Below are 7,995 nucleotides of genomic sequence, written 5' to 3'. Positions count from 1 at the left end.
CCTTCGCTGCGCATCTCACAAATAATTCATACAAATTCGAATTAGAAGCGTAAAAACGTAAAAAATTATTAAATTAAATTTGAGTAAATTTACAGTCCCTCACTAACGCTATGGAAAAGGCTAGCAACAAATAACATAGCTTACCTCAGAACGAACCTTATATAGAAGCTAATTGAAACATATATAGCCCTGTAAACACGTTAATAGAAAATATTTAACTTTCTGAACTATGCATAACCATATGTGATATACAATCAGCGTAGATATATCATTATAATAATCAACACGCTTAATTTAAGCCAGAATTATATGATGAAATTGGCTATATCTATGTCTGCAGTATGCGTGCCCGTGACATCACGACCAAGGTTTCCAGCTAATGTCAGTAACTAAATAACTAAACGATCAACTTGTGTATCTGGGCGGTCTAAACTTAGGATGGGAACGTAATTCTTAGAACCAGTTCTTTGAAGGGTTTTTGTAATGCATCTGATGAAGTACTGCGGTCGTACGTGTCCATGAACAGCAATGCGTTAGACGCGTCATGCATGCGGGTGTTTGAACAGGTTCCCAGACCTTACGTCTAGACCATTGTTCTTCATCGTATTTTTGTTTGTGAGCTTTTCCTGTTTTATGTTATGCAATTCAAGGAGCCACGTGCGACAATGGCGGATGAAAGAGAAAGCTATTCCTGCCAAAAGTGTGTTTGTCGGATTATTGACCTATTTTTCATAGATTTGATAGAAATAATAACGGTTAGTTTTGCGGTGTAGCTGTTAATGTCTGCTGGGTATAAAAATATAGATGTCTGTTGAGTATAAAAATCCCGAGAATCGGCCAAAACTTTTACAACTGTTTTTTATTGATTAAATGTAAAAAATGAAATGCACTCCCTTGTGCTTTCCACCAACCGTCAAGAATAAGAAAATAATTTTCAAACACGAAAAATATGTTCAGCAGTATGATACATTTATTCCATCCGCACTAATTGCACTAGCAAAAATAAGGAGATAATGATAATGGCAAAATGTTATCGCTGCCACCATAGATGCTAACATTTCTTGCGTAACTACAAACTCGCGCGTAGGAATTAGAAAGCCCGACATTTATTACATAGCTCAAATTTGACATTGCTCACTATACATAAATTAATAGCTGTTGGATCTATTGTAATGTTTGGTAAGAATATTCATGGTTTTTTATTAGCAATTAAGATAAAGAAGAAAGTAAACCGTCGAGTTAAGTTCAGTTTAGCAAGAGAGAGGTTATGATCCCGTATGAGCGTGCGACGTAATGCTGACTTGCTTTGGGTTAACGTACGTCTATTTTTCAGTGCGATAAAACTCTCTAAAACTCTAAAACGTCTCACTCCTGTGATTCGTAATTATTGTGATTAAATATACTTAAATATTCATAAGTTCGTGCTAGTATTAATAATCATTCATTTGTTATCGTTTTGTGTTTAATTTTTCTTATCGTTTCACCATTCATTACTTTCACATACACTGTTAGAAAAAACGGTCAAAAAACGGTCCCACTGGCGTTCTAGTGGCCGGTGGCCCCGTAAAAATAAACTGTTTCGCCGTTTTTATCAGATGTTTTACGGATTTCTAGTGTTAAATTAGAATAAAAACGGGGACACGGTGTTTCTTTCACGTGCTGACCGGCCACTGAAACGCCGGTATAATACCGTTAACGGTAATTTTCTAACAGTGTATCGGCCCGAAAGTTCGATAATTGAGCTTTATATTTACACGCAGTTTTCAACTAACAGCGTTTGATATATCTGAATTAAGTACATTGATGCATGTAACTCAATCTTGCTTCGAGAACATATCGACGTCTTGTGCCTGCAGGTTCATTGTGACTCGCGCACAACAATGAGCCTTAAAGATATATACTGCACAACGTCTATTATGCAATAAATATCAAACTGTTGCATAAGATCACCGTGACGCGCTTATTATAATTTGCTTCGAAGCTATATCAACGTACATGTGTCAGCAAGGTCATTGAGACATGTAAAATTGAACCTGTATTAAAAATATTCACATAACTGTTGTATGTAGCATATGCAGGATCATTGTGACGCCCGGATTATAACATCTATGATAAATTAATAGACGTACTAAAGTCTATAGGATTATTTTGATGAGATTTTTATTTATAAGTTGCCCCAGACATTTATTGACATCTTCTGTTTCTTGTCTTCTATTATCTCTTATTATAAGTTATAAATGATAATGACGCAAGTTGTCATATATATGAAAATATATATCTGGGAATTTAGGGTACTGGCTGAAAACATTCTAGCGAATAAAAACTCTTGAGAAAACTCCTGTTTATTTTAAATCATACAGATAATCTTTTCTTACCTCATATATTGATTTACGACTGTAATGTTAATATTGACCTTTTTAACGATCTAAAACTATACAAGTCAACGCCCACAAATTAAAATATTACAATTATTGTGAGGAATATAATAAAAATATTATGATTGTGAGGAATATAATTAAAATATTATAATTGTGAGGAATATAAATAAAATATTATAATTGTGAGGAATGTAATTAAAATATTATAATTGTGAGGAATATATATAAAATATTATAATTGTGAGGAATGTAATTAAAATATTATAATTGTGAGGAATGTAATTAAAATATTATAATTGTGAGGAATGTAATTAAAATATTATAATTGTGAGGAATATATATAAAATATTATAATTGTGAGGAATGTAATTAAAATATTATAATTTTGAGGAATATAATTAAAATATTACTATAATTGTGAAGAATATAACCAAGCTTCCGCGAGAGGAATGACTGAGAATGAGAAGAAATTTTCATCTAACTTCTAAGCGAGTTCTGTCATGCTTGTTCTCATTATGTTATTATTGTAAACGAAAGTGTTTTCAAACTTCTAAACGATCCGGATATTAATTAAATGTTTAATCAAATATCCTCGATGCAACACTGGGCAAAAAACTCTTCAAAAATAATAATTATAATTTGTCAAATTTTCTGCATCCAAAATAAAAAGTCGACCTTTGACGATTCTATGCAGTCGATCAAAATTAGACGGCATACGTCGTAATGAAAATATATATTCCAGCAATGTGCAAGCGACTTTACTTTCCTGGCCTGAATGTCTCTGCCCACTCGGTAGAGAGAGCTGCGTCGGGGCCGGGATGCCTTGACGGAAACGTTCCCCTAAATGCCACGCCCGTGGCGTCACTCTTACGAGCGGGGCGCTCAATTCATTCATAAAAGTGACCCTGGGAAGCGGTTAATAATGTGTGAGAACTAACTGAAAGTTTGCTGCGATTGTGTGTCATTCTTCGCGTTAAGATAAATAACTCAATTGCCTCCCTATTCATGGGCAATTTAAAAAAAGTGTCCAGCTTGCGGTGAAAGTTGTTGCAGTATATAGATACAACCCCTGAGATTATTGTGACATATTTTATAATTGTTACTATAATTTATAATATTACTTTTACACACGTATAAATTTTTTAATATGCCAAATACATGTGCGTGACTTGTTAGTTGTTGGTGGGCACAGCGACGCTCGAGATTCTCAATACATGATATTAAAACTTATCTTTAGGAAGTTATCTCTCTCGCCTTATTTAAAATTCTCAGATTTATGTAAGTTAGAGAAATAAGCACTCAAATCACATCATAACATAGAGCCTCCAATCAACAAATATAAGCCCATATTTCTTTCTCTAATGAAAGTTCAAAGAAATTTCATTTCTTTGTTTCGGAAAAGATTCAATTAAACTGAGCTCCAGATTCGATTGAGTTTCATTTTTTAAAGAAAATCCCAGCTTGGAAACGTCTGTTGACTCTCCACTATAAATGCTATTTCCTTGAGCTAAAATTTCTACTATTTATTCATAAATGGATAGTGGATACGCGCTCGACAGCGAAATGAATAACCCGCTCCTCGAACAAAGAAGTAATAAAATTGTCTAGAATAAAAGCCAGCTTGACTGTATCATGGAGCAAGACTCAAGCTCAATAATCGAGCAAAATAATGCAACATTCAAATAAATTATGTGAAAATGTCATATGAACACAATTTCATGATTATATTTCTCTTGAAATCGTAAATATTTGAAAATGTTTCTCATCAAATCATAAATATTTGAAAATATTTTTTTAAATCATAAATATGTGAAAATATTTCTCACGAAATCATTACATTCAGGTCTTAAAGAGATACAATTCTTACCATGTTTAGAGATATTTTATTGTTGTTTAGTTCATGTCTCATTCAACAGCTGCACGAGCAGTGCCGAGCAACTTCAAATACATCCAATGCAAGCCGGGGTATCATGAGACATCAATTGGCAGAGACAAATGCTCTTCCCGCCTGAGAAACGCTTTACTAACGAATATCCAATACTTCAGTATCGAATAACACTGAACTTCAAACGCGGGTGACAATTCCAAGTTTTTTTAACAATGTCTTCTACTAAGAAATTATGCTAATCTCTCATAGAACTTATTTAATTCGAGCGAAACTCATGACTGTCGGGAACAATATCATTGAAGTCACCGCCACACATGAGAACCAATTAAATTTGTACAATTCTGTCAATTTGCAGTGCAGTTTACTAATAGATTTTTTTATTATTTTTCATATTTTTTTATGAAATATTTTAACACGCAGTTCTTGTTTACATGGAACATCGAAATACTTCTATATTTCTATCAACTAGAGAACGTAAACCACTGGGGAACATAAAATTTAAAAGTGCTCCAGCCTTACCAATCCGTTGCCGCCATACCGCACGCTTTTGATTTATATCCAGTCGATTGGTAATTAACAGGTTAAGGTGTCACTTTGAACGGCAGTAGAAATTACAGGTATCACATCATCATTTCACTGATTTGCGCTTAGCTTTTAGAAAGTGTCATACTAGTACAGTAAACGTAGCAGAATGAATCCTTTTATGCCAACTTTTTGTATTGAAGAAGGATTAATAGACGTGCATTGAGAAAAATTAAGCAGAGCAACCGTTATTGATGAAATGAGGATGAAAATGGTCACTCAGATGTGTTAAAAGTTCTCAAAGGACGTAAAGATGATTTGTCCAGACTACGTTAGACGTGATAAAAAGTAGAAATGTCGAAATATTTTTTGTAATACCTGCAAGATGTTCACAGTCGCCGGTAAAACCAGAGCATGATGTGCGTAATGTATCTTCAAAATGAGTTTTTCACTCGGTTTGCTTATTTTTTAAATAATTTTTAACAAAATTGTATATATAAAAAGTATTATAAGCATTTCTCATGGGCAAATTTACTAATGATTAGAAGATGCAATGCAATTCCTTCATAGTTGAGAGTTAAGTTGAAACACATACTAAATGTCTCACTTCCTGAGACGCCCTCGGGGCCGAAATTTTCTCTCTGTGCATGAAGGTCGGAATTGAAGCGACAGAAGCACACCGGTTAAGTAAAAACAATTTTATATATTGTAATTTATTTCTGTAGCGCTCATTACGAGCAACTTTTATGGGCATCAAATATCTAAGCCTATACCTGTTAAATTCAGTTACATTAATCCTAAATGTATTTTGGAAGCGCTTTCTACGAGTATAAAACTATATAAAACTATATAAAACTATAGATAATTAGAGAGATTTTGACCAAATTTCATTATTTTCTTGTTATAGAGTAAAATAATACCCGATGTTTACAAGTATGTACGGATAGAAACTCTTAACTCCTTAAATGGCTTCATACTGCTTACAAATTTTTTAATTTGCCTTGAGAATGGAATATTTTAGTGACAGTGCTATTAAAATGCTGAAAAAATTAACCCATTCAAGTCAACGGTCATTAAAAATGTCACTGCAGCCCGGGCGAATTTGAAATTAACATTAGTTATGATCGCCCTCCGCAAGCAAAAAAAAAATCGTTATCGCAAAGGAAAGCATAATTGCGGAATGGATAAAAAGGCACAATCACGCTCTATAATGATTATCACAAGCATGGAGAATAGATTGGAAGTTCTGCCATAGTCATTTATCACGTCTGATGGTACGAGTATAAAAATAGACGATAAATTTGAATTATTGCTGTCTACATTATCAAAGTTTTCCGATCAAATCAAGTTAACGTTAATATTGGTTACATGAATTATGAAACAGTGACTTATTCAGATGATTTTGCTACGGAGACATTTTCACGAGTATCACGATGAGGACCGCTAGTTAAATCCGACCGTTCCTCCTTCAGCAACGCGAGGCACGCGCTGAGCCGTCTGCACGGTTGCCGCCGGCGGTTGAGTCTCGATGTCCTCATTCCGATGGCCGGCTGAAATTTGAGGATGGAGAGCCTAGTCGCATTAACATTGAACAGCCAATCAACGAAGCACTTTCTTCTAAACGCATGTAGAGAAGGTGCATGAACATCCGGGAGGTCGAGCGACCTGAAAAGGCGCCCACTGATCCAGTCCGCTTTTTGCGACATGTACGCAGAAGACCGTGGGTTTTTGCCTCAACTTACGCCGGCCGAAATACCTGCAGGTCGACAGGCTGGCTGGCTGCGGGCGGTCGGGCTGTGGCTTTCGTAGGTCTACGTAAAGCACATTGCTTCGTGTGATTTTCGAAACTTATAGACTTTCATTGGCTACCTGGCCTACGATCCAACATGGCATGATTTTAAATTCTTATAACATTAGTTTAAACTAGTTTCGTCTGACGAATACAACTTGTCAGCTTCTTTGGTACAAAGATTTTTTATGTCCAACAGCGCGTTACGCCTAATACGAAGATGAAGAGAAGTGTTTGAATTGAAAAAAGAATGCACCTATATACTGATTTCATAAAACCTAGCACTAGTCGGACTGCATGATACAATATATTTTTTAATATGAATAAGGCATATAAGGTTAAAATGGATAAAGGCCTGATCAATCATTGGACTCACTTACAGCTTGCCGATAACAGACCCAATATATTGTGATCTCTTTTTGGTATTGAAAACAATTTCTCATCAATTCTCTTGCATAAAAACGCTCAGCAGCCGAATAATTTCTGTCCGCTAAATATTTGCTGAAGTTGATCAAAAACCTGAAAAATTTGTCAGAATACAAGACCAAAGCATGCGAAAATTGTCCTGACGTCAACCACTCCTCACTCAGTCTCTTCAGTGACATTTTTATTTTCTAACGTTTGATAATATAATAAATCTTCCGCAGAAAGTTATTTCCATCAGGTATGTAATTCAGTCCTTGATAAGTCATTTGGGCTCATGCACCGACCGTTTTTTTCGATATTCAATTCATTTGTTTAGCCCTCATTTCATTACGTTTAATTATGTTCCTGACATCTTTTCTTTTTTTTTTTTGTCTTTTGCTTTCATTTATATGACAGATTTCATATTGGTCACATGTCGTTATATGACGTGACACTTGAAAATTGTGATATAAGGAATAATTTCAGAATTACTATTTGATACTAGTTTCATTTTCAACTGTTTGTCACAAAAGATTATTCTTTGAACTAGTTTAGTTTCCCTGCATATTATACCACTCGTAACATAATGCCATATTTAGGAGGAATATCGTGCTAAAATAAATACAAATTTTCGCAAAAAAAGGCGCGAAATTTCTCGATCGAGCATCTCATCTCTTGTTCCGAATTACTTTCGATGGTAAATAGGCATTTAAATTGAAATAAGGCCAGTCTTTTATTATATGTGAAAGGACTCAAGCTGACGCTCATTATTTACACCTCTAACTCTTTTACTCAAAAACAATAATTACATTTTTCAACTTTGCATGAGATGTTATATGGGGGGTATTTAATGAGTAACACTTAGCAATATAGTTATGCACCAATTCATTTGTCGATAAATTTGAATATGTTCAATGCAATATTAAGCTTACTGAAATATCAACGCGCACTATAAATGTATGAACTTGTGAATAAATGACAGAGTATTTGACCAATACTTAGTCATTGATATC

The sequence above is a fragment of the Hyalella azteca genome, unplaced genomic scaffold, assembly GCF_000764305.2.
Source record: "Hyalella azteca isolate HAZT.00-mixed unplaced genomic scaffold, Hazt_2.0.2 contig2748, whole genome shotgun sequence".
Taxonomy (NCBI): Eukaryota; Metazoa; Arthropoda; class Malacostraca; order Amphipoda; family Hyalellidae; genus Hyalella; species Hyalella azteca.
Note: the sequence above shows the minus strand (reverse complement) of the source record.